The following is a 16,813-nucleotide window of genomic DNA, read 5'->3' as shown; positions in this document are numbered from 1 at the left end:
AACAACAATAAAAACATTTTAACTTACGTAACTTCAGTCGTAAGTGAAATTAATATGTCTATAATAAAGTTTCTAAGTTTTTCTTTAACTTCAAAAGGTCAAAACTAACAAACTTCTTATAGCAAAATTCGACATTTTGTTTTATATACATATACTTAACTGAAGATTTAGTAGATATCTTTGCTTCGAAAGACGAATGTAAGTGTTTAAATTTCGAACGATTTATGCAGATGTTTTTTGTAGGGCTAAGATGGTTGGTTTTTTATCATCTGTCATCGTTGTCTGTCACGTTCTAACAAGTATGTACAAACCTACCACTAAACCACACCACAGAGGAACTACTTACTAGTTAGCCTCCCACACAACAGTCCGCCATTTTGCTCGATCCTGAGCGAATTCTCGCCAGCTTTCGCCAACGCCGAGCTCATAGAGGTCTACCTCAAATCTATCTGTCCAACGATATTTAGGCACACACAGAGGAAAATAAACCTCTCCGTATAATAATTATCCATAAACGTCTTTCTTCCATTACGAAAGTGTTGATAATATCGAGACCCGGCAATAAGTGCGTGAGCCAAAACTGTGTGCTGCAATCGGAGAGTACTTACTTTAGATGCCATATTGTGAATTTTCTCGGCATCCAGGTTAAATACCGTGTGAGGAATATACAGATCCGACACCGCACCAAAGTGAAATACGTGAGATACGTCATTACCAAGGCTCAGGAAAACGTCCGTCATTTTAAAAACATAACCCTCCTTCGTACAACAGAGAGTTTTTTCCTTATACCAATGCCAACGATTAAATATGCCCCAATGACGTCCGTAGACTGTCAACGAACATAAATAGGTCCTAAATTATGGTTATGTTTTCAAAATGATGGGCGTTTTTTCGAGCCTTGTTCATTACCAAATTAAAATGGAGTTGGATGGATAATTCTAGGCACAGATTCAGTTATGGCTGATGGACCAAAATATTAACGCAATGGTGGCCGCTTTCGGAATGGATTGCCTGGCATCCGTTGGTTTCTTGGGTGGACGATGATCGGAAGATTGTGGGTCACTTTTGGATGCGAGTTGGTTGGTTGGTTTGGTTGGGTTGGTTTTGGGCGTACTCGAAGAGAGGCATATATTCAACAGTGGACTATAAAACGTCGATGATGATGATACATGATGATTGTGAAAAACACAATTGCGGTCTGCAATCCATAAGGGTTCCGTTTTTTGCCATTTGGCTACGGAACCCTAAAAACGAGTCTCTAGCAGGCCGCCGTAGCCTAATAATAAATTGATAGTGACACTGCATACGAAGAGGGAGGTCCCGGGTTCGAATTTTTCGGGCATTTATTTGTGTGCATTTAAGTACAATCACGGTTTTAATTGGACCTTTCATAATCATTTCATTTCCTAAGTATTGATAACCAAATTAGCTTGAACCCTATTTATTTATAGAACACAAGCGTTATAAGGTAGGTTTACTGTGGGGCTATGTACAATTTTGAAAGATTATCCCAGAATAATATTCATATTTTATTGATATTTAATAAAATTAAACATAACAAAATATCATTTTTTATTACAATTGCTCAAAAAGTGCTACTTTATATAGCTGTTTAGCGTGCGGAAAGTTGGATTTCGCGAATTAGTGCTTTTTAAATAAATATAAATAAATATTATAGGACATTATTACACAAATTGACTAAGTCCCACAGTAAGCTCAATAAGGCTTGTGTTGAGGGTACTTAGACAACGATATATATAATATATAAATATTTATAAATACTTAAATACATAGAAAACACCCATGACTCAGGAACAAATATTCATGCTCATCACACGAATACATGCCCTTACCAGGATTTGAACCCGGGACCATCAGGTCACTACCCACTAGGCCAAACCGGTCGTCAAAAATTTCGTGGCTTTTTACTTTTCCACTTGTTCCAATCCATGACTACTTATTGATGAGTGTTAATGTTAGTTTCCTTCAAAAGTCGTAATCAACATAAAAACCTACTGTTAATATAAAAATAATAAAGGCATATTTCATATTTTATTACTTACCTCTTCATCATTATAACGCGTTTATTTTTTTGTATTGAATATTGCAATATATCTGTCAAAGCAGAGGCGTTTTTTCTTACTGCAAGAATGTTTTAAGTTTCCAAAGGCAACATTCGATATTGTTTTCATACAATTTAAATATACGATACACAAATAATCGTAAATAACGATACTTAGGTAATAATAGTATACAATTTTATATTTACAATTGTTTGTCTTATAGAACATGCATAAAAAAATACTTGTTGTTTTACTTATTTTTTCGCAACTGTATTAAAAAACGTCTTTCGATACACGAGCGGAAATCTCATTTTTCACTCGTCCCAAGTCTTACCACTCGCTTACGGCTCGTGGCAAGATATCTCGGTACTCGTGAAATTATGACATACTTTCCGCACTAGCATCGAAATGTACCTACTATTTTAGTCAGTCTGTAATAAAAACTCAAATAAATTGAGATTACGGAATAACGAGATAATTATTTAAAACAGGTCGCGGTCCGCGCAAATTGTATGAAAACGACGAATTTGCGGTTTTGTATGTAAACGAGTGAGGTTTAATTGTGCTACGAACCACTATTCAATTGGTTCGGGTGACACATGTTGAACGGCCGTAGTAGGGTAAAGGAAGGAAAAATGCCCTTTTTTTTTAATACTACGTCGGTGGCAAAGAAGCATACGGCCCGCCTGATGGTAAGCAGTCTCTGTAGCCTATGTACGCCTGCAACTCCAGAGGAGTTACATGCGCGTTGCCGACCCTAAACCCGCCCCCCCTCGTTGAGCTCTGGCAACCTTACTCACCGGCAGGAACACAACACTATGAGTAGGGTCTAGTGTAATTTGGCTGCCCTTTTGTGATAATGGGCTATACTCTGTATCTTTAGGTATTTAAATAAAAGTAAACAAACAATTTGAAAATTTTCGGGTAGTTATAACATTTATTCGTTAATCGACCAAATACAAAACAGCCTGGATCAGTCACTGACCTGACTTTAACCTATATTATTTGGTCATGTAATGTTTTCATCTACCCTCAACTGGCTTAAGGAACCATTTGAGGGTAGATTTTGTTTGCTCTTATTTAAATACCTAAAGATACAGAGTATAGACGACGGGTCTAGCCTAGTGGGTAGTGACCCTGCCTATGAAGCCGATGGTCCCGGGTTCAAATCCTGGTAAGGGCATTTATTCGTGTGATGAGCATGGATATTTGTTCCTGAGTCATGGATGTTTTCTATGTATTTAAGTATTTATAAATATTTATATATTATATATATCGTTGTCTAAGTACCCGCAACACAAGCCTTATTGAGCTTACCGTGGGACTAGTCAATTTGTGTAATAATGTAGGTATGTAGGTATAGTATAGATAAAGATAGAGTTTTCCAAGTAGGCATATTACAAGTCAATGAGCTTATAATAAAGCTATTTTTAGGGTTCCGTACTCAAAAGGTAGAACGGGACCCTAATACATACTAAGACTCCGCTGTCAGCCCGTCTGTCACCAGGCTGTATCTAATGAACCGTGATAGTAAGACAGTTGAAATACGCACAGATCATGTATTATATATGTTGCCGCGATAACAAACAATACTAAAAAACAGTATAAAATAAATATTTAAGGGGGCTCCCATACAACAAACGTGATTTTTTGCCATTTTTTGCGTAACGGTACGAAACCCTTCGTGCGCGAGTCCGGCTCGCACTTGGCCGGTTTTTTTACAGTTAATTACTTACAGTTATGGCCACTAATGGCAGTGCAATTGTGACGATGACGACCGGTTTGGCCTAGTGGGTAGTGACCCTGCCTACGAATACGAAGCTGATGGTCCCGGGTTCAAATCCTGGTAAGGGCATTTATTCTTGTGATTTAAGTATTTATAAATATTTATATATTATATATATCGTTGTCTAAGTACCCTCAACACAAGCCTTTTTGAGCTTACTGTGGGACTTAGTCAATTTGTGTAATGATGTCCTATAATATTTATTTATTTATTATTATTGTGCCAAGTTTAGTTGAAACATTTTTCGTGGTGCATTACAAAGATAAAAGACATGACAGAAACTGGTATATTTAATAACAAATTTTCGTTCCATCCCAAATATACCATCCCAAATAAACCTTAACCCACCAATAAATTCAACTTCAAAAGAACCCCCCCCCCCCCCCCCCTCAATGAAAACTCCCCCGCAGCTTCCAAATCCCATAATACGTTAATGGTGGATAGATCACTGCGCTTACCCATACTAATAACAAAATGGCGTGTTGTAGTATAAACAAGATGGCGGTTAGGACGTTTGAGCGTAATGCGGTGTAGGAGTGCTGTTATTCGATGCCGCATTTGGCTGGATTTAGTGTTATAGGCGGTGCGAGGCTGGAGCGATGAGCGATACACATTCATGCTTTTCTGACTGGCATGTAATTAAGTCTTTGTATGTATTGTATTTTTTTTTGTTTTATTTATACTAATTTTAGATTCAATATTAAGTTTTATATTTATTGTTTTGGCGACAATGATAAAAAAATTAAAATTAAAAAAAAAATTAAAATTTATTTATTTCAAGCTATTTGGCTCATATTTGTACAATATTTACACAACACACACATTATAATAGAAATAGACACTAAAGAATAACTACACTAAAATATACAATAAATTTACAAATTATAATAATTATGCTAGCTAGCCGACGCCTGTCCTCACATGCCTATTACAACAGTGGGTGAAAAATTAATTAAGAGCATTTTTAAATGATTATTTTATATATTTTTGTATAATATTTTATGACTTAGGACTTTATATGATTTAGAAATAAGATTTTTTTTAACTGATTATATAATATGTATGTACGTCACTTTATTACACATAAACAGGTTAACATAAAACAGACAAAACAAAACAAAAAAAAAATGTATTATCTGTCTGTAGCTTGAAATAAATGCTTTTTTTTTGTACTCACGCGCTGTGAATGAGCTTGACCGGTCGGAGTATTTTATATATGATATAGCGCAAGCGTAAGTTTTACCTGTTAATCATACGAATAGTATTAAACTTTTGATTTTTTTAATTTTATATTTTGAAGCCCATGTCTATGTATAACAAAACTAGAAACAGAGGAAACCTACGAGACGCCATCTATAAAAACTTTTTAATATCCCATTCGAGCCAAGGGTAGATACTTTTTTTATTTTAGAATCCTTTCTTCGAGGGGAGGAAGCAGACGTTGGAGTTAGTTCGGGAGTACTAAATAATAGGCTAAGAAGAAAAGTTGCGAGCATAGGCTAGTAGTTTAATAGAAGTAGCTTACATTAGTGAAACTCTAATAGATTCGGACTTGAGGATTTAACTATTGGAGTCGCCTTGTCTATAATTTTCTGTACAAAACCGTCTGCCGATTTCAACGTCGTAACGTACAAATAACCATGTCAGATAAACGTCACTCCATACAATAAATATGACCATTGGCCGAGTTTTTCGCTAAAGGGGTAAGCTTTTAAAGGCGACTCCAATTGTTAAATCCTCCAAGGCTTAGAACGCTCAGTTTATGACTTGTGACACAGTGTAGAGTGCAACAGTAAGCTAAGCGGTGATCTGCGCGCTTTGGGATCATCCTTGTTGTGAAGGATGTGAGAAAAACTGCATTCGCGAATTAATATTATTCTAGTATCTGGTTTACCTACGAAATATTCTCATAATCTTGAGATCCATTTCCTCTCTAACCCGCACAGCTAAACTGTGGAATGAACTGTCGCCTGCGGTATTTCCAGGCCGATACGACCTTCAAACCTTCAAGAGCGTACACCCATCTTAAAGGACGGCAACGAACTTAAAACTCCTCTGGTGTTGGGGGTATCCATGAGCTGCGGTAATCGCTTAACATCAGGTGATCCATCTAATCGTTTGCCATCTATATCAAAAAACCCTTTAGAAGACACACTATGCCCGTCACTTTCGCACTTACATATTTATTAGAACGCGACAGGCATGGTGACGAACGATAAAGAGCCGACCATCTTAGGCCTACTACTGATAGGCACTTTCCAAGGGAATTCGAGAAGTTTCCATTTTTTTAATACTACGTCGGTGGCAAACAAGCATACGGCCCGCCTGATGGTAAGCAGTTTCCGCAGCCTATGTACTCTGCAACTCCAGAGGAGTTACATGCACGTTGTCGGCAACCCCGCTCGTTGAGCTCTGGCAACCGTACTCACCGACAGGAAAACAACACTACGAGTAGGGTCTAGTGTTATTTGGGTGCGGTTTTCTGTAAGGTGGAGGTACTTCCCCAGTTGGGCTCTGATTTAGATTTGGAATGACATTCGCTGTGCTGTGCCCTACCACACAAAGCGAGATGACATTCCAAGTGTTCCTCAATGCAGCATCCTTTTATCATCCTTTCAAAATTCAGGAAGCTCTCAAACTTTATATGCACATCTAATGCATGAACTACATTTCATTGCAGTCAACAATCTGGCATCAATTCCTCATCTCCGTGTACCGGTCGTAACATCGCCGTAAATGCAACTGTGTATGCTTTATGCGTCGTAAATGTTAACTTATTCATGACATTTACAAGTGTAGAAATAGCTGCTGCGATGAAACTCGAAATAATTTAAGTGCTTTGAAATAGGAATAATTTAATTTCGGCACAAAATCATTCCATCAAGGCTAGAGTAAATAGGTATCTCATAGGTAAGCGTGCTCTACCATATACCTCATCATCACTTACCATCAGGTGTGATCGTGGTCAAACGCCTGTTGCCAAAAAAAAATACCTAATAGGCTTAGTATAGGAAGTGATTCTGCCTACAGAACTTGTGGTCCTGGGTTTGAATCCAGATAAGGAGATTTTTACACGACTGCCCGATAACCATAACATAACCGCACAAGTTTGATAATTATAAAAAACATCCTAGCCTGTTTGAGTATCCCAGGACTCCCGATTTGGTGTTTCCTCTGGCCAGTTGTTCAGGATCAGATGTTTAGGAAGCTGTCCAGGTCTTGCCGCCATCTCCATTAACTTTATTACACACGTCATTATCATTACAAATAGTGGATTTAATACCTTAATACATCTCTAGCAGTCAATTACTGGGCAATGAGACGTTTGTTAGGTGAAGGCTTTATAATTAAGAAATTAAAACTATCTAGGATTATGAACCTAAAAGCGGTTCAATAAGTTCCATCTTCCGAGAAAATGTGTTGAAAACTCATATACTCACTTCCACGTGTTTCACCATAGTTTCCGAGTTCTGTGAGTGATGGCGGCTGTCAAGAACACTCACTACACTCGCTATCAAACTTTTGTGTTTAACCAGTTAACAATGCGTGTAGGTACAGGAAAACAATTGTATACTGGAGGCGGCCTGTAATACGAGCAAATAATTTAAACATAGATTATACTCCTCAGACGGTGACTCTTTTGTTCAATAGCTTTTAATAATGATGAAATCATTAGACTCTATTTTTCATACAAATTAAATATTAGAGTCAGACCAAGATAAGTTGGTAGCGATTTTGATATGGTCAATTTATCTTGGTTGGAGTCTATCTTCAATGTACGCCTGTTATCAGTGTTATTGACGTCACGTCTTTAACATGACATCAACATCACCATCAAACATTTATTCAGCAAATAATCTACAGTGGACTTTTACAACAGTCAATAAATATTACCAAAGATTACATCTACAATTACAAAATATGGAATCAATGAAATGTTACATACTTTATTAGAGATGTATACAGTCTCTAAATGTCGAATTACACAAAAAAACTATGATAAAAATACAAACAACAAATACTAAAATTCTTTAGAGATGTAAAAGTTTCTAAGTGTCAGAGATAAAATATAATTAAAGATCATTAAACAATCCTTAGAAATGTAAAGGATCTCCAAGACTTGAATTCTTATAAATAATTAACAAAATTTGCAATACGATGCGTCTTAGAATAAACTTTAAAGTGTGCTAATCAAACTACAAATTATTTGTTAAAGTTGCTGAACAAATGTTAGCTAGTTTTAGGAGTACTGTTTACAGTTTAATATTTATTTGTGTGGGTAGTTTTGGACAGTCAGAGGTAAATACATATTTTGTCCCAGTCTCCCGTTGACCACGACCGTTATCAAGAGTCCGAAATGTTGGGGATGTATTTAGAATTCATTTTGCGCGATATAATATAGTTTTATTTCATGAGTAACCATCGCGGGTAGGTAACGGAAGAAAATATTGACTAAGCACATTTAACTAATGTTTATGGCTTCTTCCAAATTGAAGTTCATTACTTACGAGTATTACAACGTAATACGCGGCCTAGAATGATGCTTTCTGTATCTACGGTAAAATGTGCCTTCGTTGCTTCAGAATTTGCTCAAAATTTGAAAATTAAAATTACTTTGCTATTATTCTGTGGTATGTTGATATACAGGATGATTCAGGAGACGTGAGCAGGATCAAGCCTGCGTATTCAGTAAGGTATCAGTAACTGTTCCTACCAGTATTTGTGAGATTAACGTAATTTATTTTTTTCTGTTCAAAAAAATATTTTTTTTATTCACGACATTTATGGTCACCCTGTTTGTTTCATCCATTACAAATGACAAATTGAATGTCATCGGGGTCTGGTTACTTTTGAAAAATCGTATCTCACTCAAGTGTGACATGTTATTTTCTTCTTAATCAAAGTGCTGTTAACGGTTAAAGAAGCTTTATCTTTGTTAATCAAGTGTTGTAGGGTGTCTATGATTGTAGATAATCAAATTTGTCCTTTAAAAAGTTAGATAACAGAAAAAAGCGTGATTTTTTTACTTAAATATGACGGTGAACGATTCATTAACATTTACTGATTGGTCACGTCTCATGAATCACCTGTATATTATGCCGATTTAAAGTATAGCATTACTATCATGTTGTACCACTTAAATTCGGTTGTATACCACAACCAAGTTTAAGTGGTACAACATGATAGTAATGCTAAACCTCCTCTCACATAAAATATAGTTTATGTGAGAGGCAGGTGATGGTAGCCACTCAACGGTGATGTAAAATGAAAATGCAGGTACCAGGACGACGAGGGTATTTATTATTCAAATAAAAAGGCACCTGTAACAATACAAGCACGAGATTTACACACCTATAACACTTTCGCAGATTAGATACTTAAAACATTATGAAAACTTACAAAATGTGCCTTTAAGATGTAGGTATTCTGGAGATGTTCTTGGTAAGTAGGTGATCGTGTTTTTTTAGAAATTGCACTGTATTTTCGATCACAAGACAATAATATCATAATCATGACATACTTAAGTTTTTAAATCGATGTTGGAATATAGAGATGATTATCGATCAAAGTTTACGATCAAACTGAAAATTAAAACTATAAAAAGGGATTCCAGGAAGGATTTGAATTTGAAAACGGAATTTAGAATTTGTAATGTGCCAGAAATAGAAGAGAAGTAGATAGTGTAACGTCCCGTTACACGCACCGTTATAGTTTACTAGGCACATTACACGGTACTACAATTTAAATGTTATCTACATCGGTTTAACTGTGCTTTGTCGCAATAGTAGGCATTTATTCACAACTGTGCTTTCGCGTTTATAGCAGGCATATATTCAAAAAAGACATCGTACCGAAAACGGAGACTTTACAATACTTTCAATAATTACTATTACGCTACACAAATTTCTTCAATGATGTATAATAACTAAGTAGTAGGCGTTATCATGAAGCCTTCGACCATGAAATTCAGAGTAAAAGTTAAAATTTCTGAACGCAACGGCCACGTTCCCGCGAACAGAACTGTCAACTTCATTGTGTTTATTCATGTAAGCCGACGACCATTAGGGCATAATAAAATAAAACGTTTTTAACTGAAAATAACAGTAAACATTTTATAAGAATGCGAAAAAATAAAGAAAATAGTGTTAACAGTGACGAATTGCAAAATTGGAGGGAAAAAACCAGAAGATCGGAGAAGAAAATGCAACTTTCGCGATCAAGGTCAATTGCGGCGTCCTTTCGTCGATAGCATAGCTACACGGACATGATAAATATCAAGATAAAAATGTAGCAGACCATGGATGTACCTACATTAATAGTGCCAGCAAACGAATGTTTAATGCATACATAACTAAAATTCCGAAAAGGAACAAACGTCGGGTAAGAAATACAGTGGAGTAATATCAAGTGCTAATTTGTTTGTTTTTTGACGTTTCTGCTATGCATTCTGGAGCACTATTCTAGGTGTCTCTGTGTGCTAACTGCATATGGTGGTTGTGCTGTGCATTCTGGAGCACTATTCTAGGTGTCTCTGTTTGCTAACTGCATATGGTGGTTGTGCTGTGCATTCTGGAGCACTATTCTAGGTGTCTCTGTTTGCTAACTGCATATGGTGGTTGTGCTGTGCATTCTGGAGCACTATTCTAGGTGTCTCTGTTTGCTAACTGCATATGGTGGTTGTGCTGTGCATTCTGGAGCACTATTCTAGGTGTCTCTGTTTGCTAACTGCATAAAATGGCTGAGCTAAGCAGTTTGGAGTGCTAACCTAGGTATCTCTGCTGCTATTTGCACTTGCCAATCTTTCGCATACTATACTAGGTGCGTTCACTGCCAGTAGCCTTGGGATATTGTGGTGTTATCAAATATCCCTTACCAACAGCACTAAGATATTGCTCATGTCCTACCCGCCAATGGGTAGTGGACCATAAGCCACCTACAAGTCTTACTAGATATAATACCTACTGAGTTTTGTGGCGTGTTAGACTAGACACAGCTCTTAACCTCAAGAATTAATCAATGTGGTATGCCAGACTAGGCTGTCTCTTGATATATACTTATCTTCAAGTAGGTGAATTTAAGTACTTACTCTAATTTCAGCAAGTGAAGAATGAAGCGAGTTAATTTTGACTTTGTTGGAAGGAGGCACCGCGCCAGAAGGTTGAATATGGGAATAATCCTTCTAGGACAATCTTGTTGTTTGCTTGCAGATATATAATTACGAACATTACAAAACAACAATGACCCGGACAAGATTAAAAAAAAAAAAAAAAAAAAAAAAAAAAAACTCTGCCTTGTTAAATTACTGGTGCTCTGAAGATGAACCCAGAGACTCAAGCTGTGGCTGGTGAGACGTTTGTCAGTTGGGAACAAGGCTAGGTATCGAAATGAAACAAAATAAAGTTTCCTGTGACCTGTTCCCTCACTGTGATGATTTAGCACTCAATAAATTGTCTGCTGTAACCAGCTATGAAAAGGTAATGTCACTCTTAAGTGACCACTGGTTTTTTTTTTTTTTTTTTTTTTTGATTATTATCACTGAGAATCTTACCTAAGGCAGCTGTTCAATTATTAAATCACAATCAATGGCATAAGAGGTTTTTAAATCATTTACTTAAACATGCTGTTGACAAGTGGTGTTTTAAGAAAGTTTAGCAGAAGTACTAATGACTTATAAATTATTGTAAGTCCTAAAGCCCGGTACTTTAAACTTCAAGGGCTCAACTATCAATATTTTTTTTCTAATGTATGTTTTGCTGTTGCTTTTCTTTGTTATCATATTATAAAGTATTTATTACTTATTTACTAACAACATACAAAAACCCTGGTCAAAAGCAGCAATAAGGAAACGGAGCAACACTTTCCCCTCTGCGTCACAATGTGGTCGCACTCAGCGACACCACAACAGCCTGTGTTCATTTAGAACAAATTCTTGAAAGTTGTGGTTAACTTAAATACACTTTTTTCAGTGCAATGACATCATATTTACAAGGAGTCAAGGATTTTGTCCTGGTTAATCATACAAAATTCCCTTGTGATCTGTGCCAATACCTACAGTTATTCTGAAAAATGATTACTATTGAGCAATCGACAGTCAATACTAGGAAGTTATGTGACTGTGATATATACTGTGTGTACAAAATATATGCCTATGATGTTCTTACACAAGAATATACACTTTACACAGCTTAATATTTAACTAAAACATTTTATGTACAAAACCCTAAGGGAAGTAAATACAGTTATATTTTTAATATAAGTAAATTGATTGCAACTAAGCAGTTTAAGTTAACAAAGCATTGGAATTGCCATGAAACTAATTGTTGCATGAACACTTTTTACTTGATTTTATGAGTGTAGAAAATATCTCTGATTCATGTGGAAAGCTGAGATTACAGTTTTAAGTCCTGTCATTAGACTATTTGACTATATGTCTCTCTAGCTATGTGTCAGACCTTTCATGAAGTGTCCAAGATCTAGAGGTCACACAATGAGCAACTGTTAGATGTTATATCTATTGTCCTTATGATAAATGTTTTTTAGACTATGTAGGTACCTATACAAGATGCACTCTATTATTCTTGATACCATATGGAGCTAGGTATAATCAAATTAAACTAGCTCCTTAGTACCTTAGAAAGCTGTCTAATATCTGGATTTATTTCTTTACCCAATAAGAAATAATGTCAATATATCACCTAGTGTGACTTATTTTGGTGGCTAATTGAAAGTAAAGGGTTATAAATATACTTTTTGAAGATATTCATTTACTATACAGTAATAGTTTATCGACCTGCTGGGGCAACCGTGTGGAAATGAGTTATCTGTGGGATTATGGAAGGAGCCTATTAATAGAATACATTACATTAATTTTATTCACCTTAATGGTGGTCTTTATATTTAAAGACGTTTCTTTCCGATTTACCAGACTGACATATTTCTGAGAAAATACAACACAGCTATCTCAATTATAAACCGCTTTGGTGAACTGAAATACTACTGTACAGTATTTTTACCTCAAAACAATGTTGAGGAACAATTGGCATTGGTGTGAAACGAGACATTACAATATTAGTCTTAAATATTATAGATGAACTGTGTCATAGCTGATTGAGAGATAACTATATAAGATTTCGGAGATTAAACGTAAATTAAACAACGAATATTTAGAAATTTCCTGCATCATTTTGGAACTCATATACCGAGTTATTGGAGTCGCGCAGATGAAATATGTGAACGCTATATATATCCTGGTGTAGTAACCCAGATATTTTTTCTACATAGATGCTTGCACATTTTCTTTGATGAATTATTTTATCTATGCTTTCCTTCCATTCGAAATGAAATTTAAGGTACCTATTAAAGTTTTAGGAAAAGCAGAAGACATGGCAATAACCATATTGTACACAGTTTTTACAAATACTTACATGTTACATACAATTGTATAGATTTGAGCCCCAGCTCACATTTATAAAAACTTATTCCATTAACCGGCAGTTTCAGTAGTGTCCTTGCCTGGTTACCCCGGTGTTATCCGGGAAGTTCCATCACTGAAGCAGCGGAAAAGAGGAGAAGGAGAAAGGAGGAACTTTCCATTGGTGCGGCCAACAGCATGGTGGGGTGGAGTCTCTTATGCCCAACACCGTCAAGCAGTATCGTAAACACTTGAAACACTGGTGTATGTTTTGTGGAAATAATTACATTAATTATCTTATCGCATCTGTTCTAGCAATGTTTGCCATTCTGCTAGCATTATGTGATGAGGGATCTAGGTATGGAAGTGTCCATTTTTTCTAAATCTGCTCATGTGCTTTTATTGGGATATAGACGACTCCTCAAATGATAGAGTGAAACGCTTTATGAAGAACGTTTTGTTTCGATTACACCCACCTCAACCTTAAAGTGTGACCTGGGACCCTTAATCAGTCTCAAATTATTTATCAACAATGCCACCAATGAAAATCTTTCATTACAGAATTAAGAGAAAGTTATGAAATTGCTTAGGCACTTACCTTATTTGCTATTGTTACTGCGCGCAGCGTGCAAACCCTGTCCTTGATAAAATATGTAATTTTTACTATTATTCTGATTTTCTGACCAAGTCCTTACAAAAATTTCAGCTACCTTTGCTATCCGTAGCATTTTTCAAGGAAAAACTAATTTGAAATGGTATGAGGCTTGCTCAGGGCGAATATATTTTAGCTATATATAAAAATAACGAATGGTATTCATTCGTGATGGTAGTTGTTAGTTATTATTTATTGCCCTCAAAAACCTCATATGACCATCACTTCCCAAACGATTTGTTCTTGATTAAGTAAGTCAACTTTTAAAGATAGTGGTATTGATATTTTTGTTATCACCACCCATTCAACCTATTATGCGTTGGTTTCAGCCAAAATCATTTAGGAGTAATATTGATGGAAAGAAAAACATCAAGTCCGAGTCTGATGATTTTGCTCATTTCATAATAAGGCCATAGTGCCATCCAATGATTGTGCTTGATCCTTAGTTAAGGAGAAAATAAGTGTTACTAAAGGTTGTAAGTAGCAACACACCGTTCTGTTAAATGGTATTAATGAAATACCTATTAATAAGGAACAATTCATTTTTTGTTTCAACTATTGTTGAGGATGCCTAAGCAGGTCTTCAAGGAAGACTTCTTATTAAAACTTTTGTACTTGTATTTATTTATATAATAAATAAATAAGGATCAAATTACAGTACAACTTGTCGCTCGTGTCTTTCAGAGGATTTATATATGATGATATATTCTTTTTGGTGATCTCACTAGATCTCTAAATAATGTTGTAAGAACTACTTAAATATCTATATTGGAAATACAGTTAATGATAGCTAAAAAAGTTCCTTTTCTAAATGAAATCTTAGATTTCATTATTGAAATACAAAGCCAAAATAAAAACTTTGAAAACCTATCTCTAAACATCTACTTAGTTATTATACATCATTGAAGAAATTTGTGCAGCGTAATAGTAATTAGAAATTAAACGAACTTACCTGTAAGTGAAGTTCAATTCTAATTATATTAGCTGCACAAATTTCGAAATGATGATCCCTCCCGCCCAGTACCCGGGTTGTCTTGAGACAACCAGGGATTCTAATATTCTAATCCCTGTCAAAGTTTTAAAGCAATATTGGCTTTGCAGAGTTGTGGGCCAAGCTGTTCCATCTGTTGCCATATTCACTGCCAGCATGGGCTACGAGCATAGCGGATACCAAGTGTTTTTTCCGCTTTGTAGCGACTTGTGCCTGAGAATAGAGAACCCTAGCAGGTTACTGGCAGTGAAAGTGTTGTGTCTTGGCTTGTTACTCTAAAACTAAATGAAGTTGACAGTTCTGTTCGCGGGAACGTGGCCGTTGCGTTCAGAAATTTTAACTTTTACTCTGAATTTCATGGTCGAAGGCTTCATGATAACGCCTACTACTTAGTTATTATACATCATTTCGAAATTTGTGCAGCTAATATAATTAGAATTGAACTTCACTTACAGGTAAGTTCGTTTAATTTCTAAAAAAAATTGAAAACTTTCTTAAGACTTGAGGAAAGTCAAAATAAAAGTGTGTATTTACACGATAAATTATCATATTCAAGAAACAACAACTTCTGATAACTAAACTAAATAAACCTGTCGGTATTTTATAACCCAATCCAATATTTAAAAAAAAAAATCTCCTCTAATACAGTTCGTCATGAATAATCGATCACTTTCCATTTTACGTTACGACTCGACGTTTGATTGGCTAAGTCTGTTCACCGGACTGAGTGAATAATACATAGCGTTGGCAGAAACGCAGATAATAACTTAATTGTAGACCGAAGTGCTAACTGACAGAACCACGCCAGATAAATGCTTCTTAAGCAAGCTCGGTTCTCCATGTCCATACAAAGGTTACGGTCTCATTTTATAACGACTAGCTAGATACTCGTAGCTCTAAAACTTTGTACTTACAATAGTATTAGGTATATCTATGCCTGTAATTAGTTTATGTAGCTTCAAACACCATAGTTAAAAAAATACATCGAATTTAATTTTTCATACAAAACTTGTTGTTAATAATAAAACTTCCGTGAGACATAGCCATTATATGAAAATATATTTAAAACGTATTTTAATTCGAAAAATACTAGATTATGCTTCACTCCGTACATAAGAGTCTCATCAGGAGCTTGTTTTTGCTCTATTTCGTTTGTTTTATAAGCTGGAGCTATATAAACTTATTACAGGCAGAGACATACCTCATGTCATTGTATGTGCAAAGTTTCATTACAATCCAACACGAAGTTTTAAAATGAGAATAAAACTCTGTTTGTATGGGAAGGTGAAATTCGGCCGAGCTTACTGCAGACTCTTAAGCGTTTCGAGTAATCCCTCGTCCCAACAATAAATTGCAGAGACGGCCTCATTACTCGAAACAATTACTACATACTTTAATTTAAATTCCCGTTTACGAGTATCTATAAAGTGGGTGATAGACGGGCGAGTAAGTTTGCGAACTTATGGCTTGACGACTTTTTTTGCTTGTAAAGTACACGTACTTAGGCTGACACACGAGCGAAAAAGGTCGTCGAGCCGTAAGTTCGCGAACTTACTCGCACGTCTATCCGGGACTTAAAACTCCCGTGAAACTCGTAGACATGAAAGTGGTTTTAAACGGATTATCCATGGTATTATTATTGTTATTATTTAGTAGCATATTATGTGTCCCACAGCTGGGTAAAGGCCTCCCATTTTTTCCACCACTCATCAAAGTTTGGTGCATGTTCCCGCCAGTCGCTGCAAAAAGCGTCGAGGTCATCCCGCCATCTCTTTGATCTGACTCTGCCCCGGCTAATCTGCGGTGTCCATTCGGTAGCCAATTTGGCCCACAGATCCGAGTGCATACAGCAGACGTGACCCGCCCAACCCCACTTAAGCCTAAAATTATTTTGATATGTTAAAATCGC

General features: G+C 36.0%; 1 protein-coding gene and 1 long non-coding RNA gene across 3 annotated transcripts in view; one reads left to right on the top strand and one right to left on the bottom strand.

Annotated features, from left to right (window-relative positions):
* The window catches only part of LOC133529564 (alpha-2 adrenergic receptor), an 876,629-nt gene that overhangs the window by 449,070 nt on the left and 410,746 nt on the right, over window positions 1–16,813 (bottom strand). The gene's annotated exons all lie outside the window — the stretch shown is intronic.
* On the top strand, window positions 11,156–13,335 carry LOC133529470 (uncharacterized). The gene is made up of 2 exons (XR_009801139.1): window positions 11,156–11,324; window positions 11,817–13,335. It is a non-coding gene; the product is annotated as an uncharacterized LOC133529470 (long non-coding RNA).

The sequence above is a fragment of the Cydia pomonella genome, chromosome 21 (assembly GCF_033807575.1).
Source record: "Cydia pomonella isolate Wapato2018A chromosome 21, ilCydPomo1, whole genome shotgun sequence".
NCBI lineage: Eukaryota > Metazoa > Arthropoda > Insecta > Lepidoptera > Tortricidae > Cydia > Cydia pomonella.
Note: the sequence above shows the minus strand (reverse complement) of the source record. Positions and strands in the feature narration are given on the sequence as shown.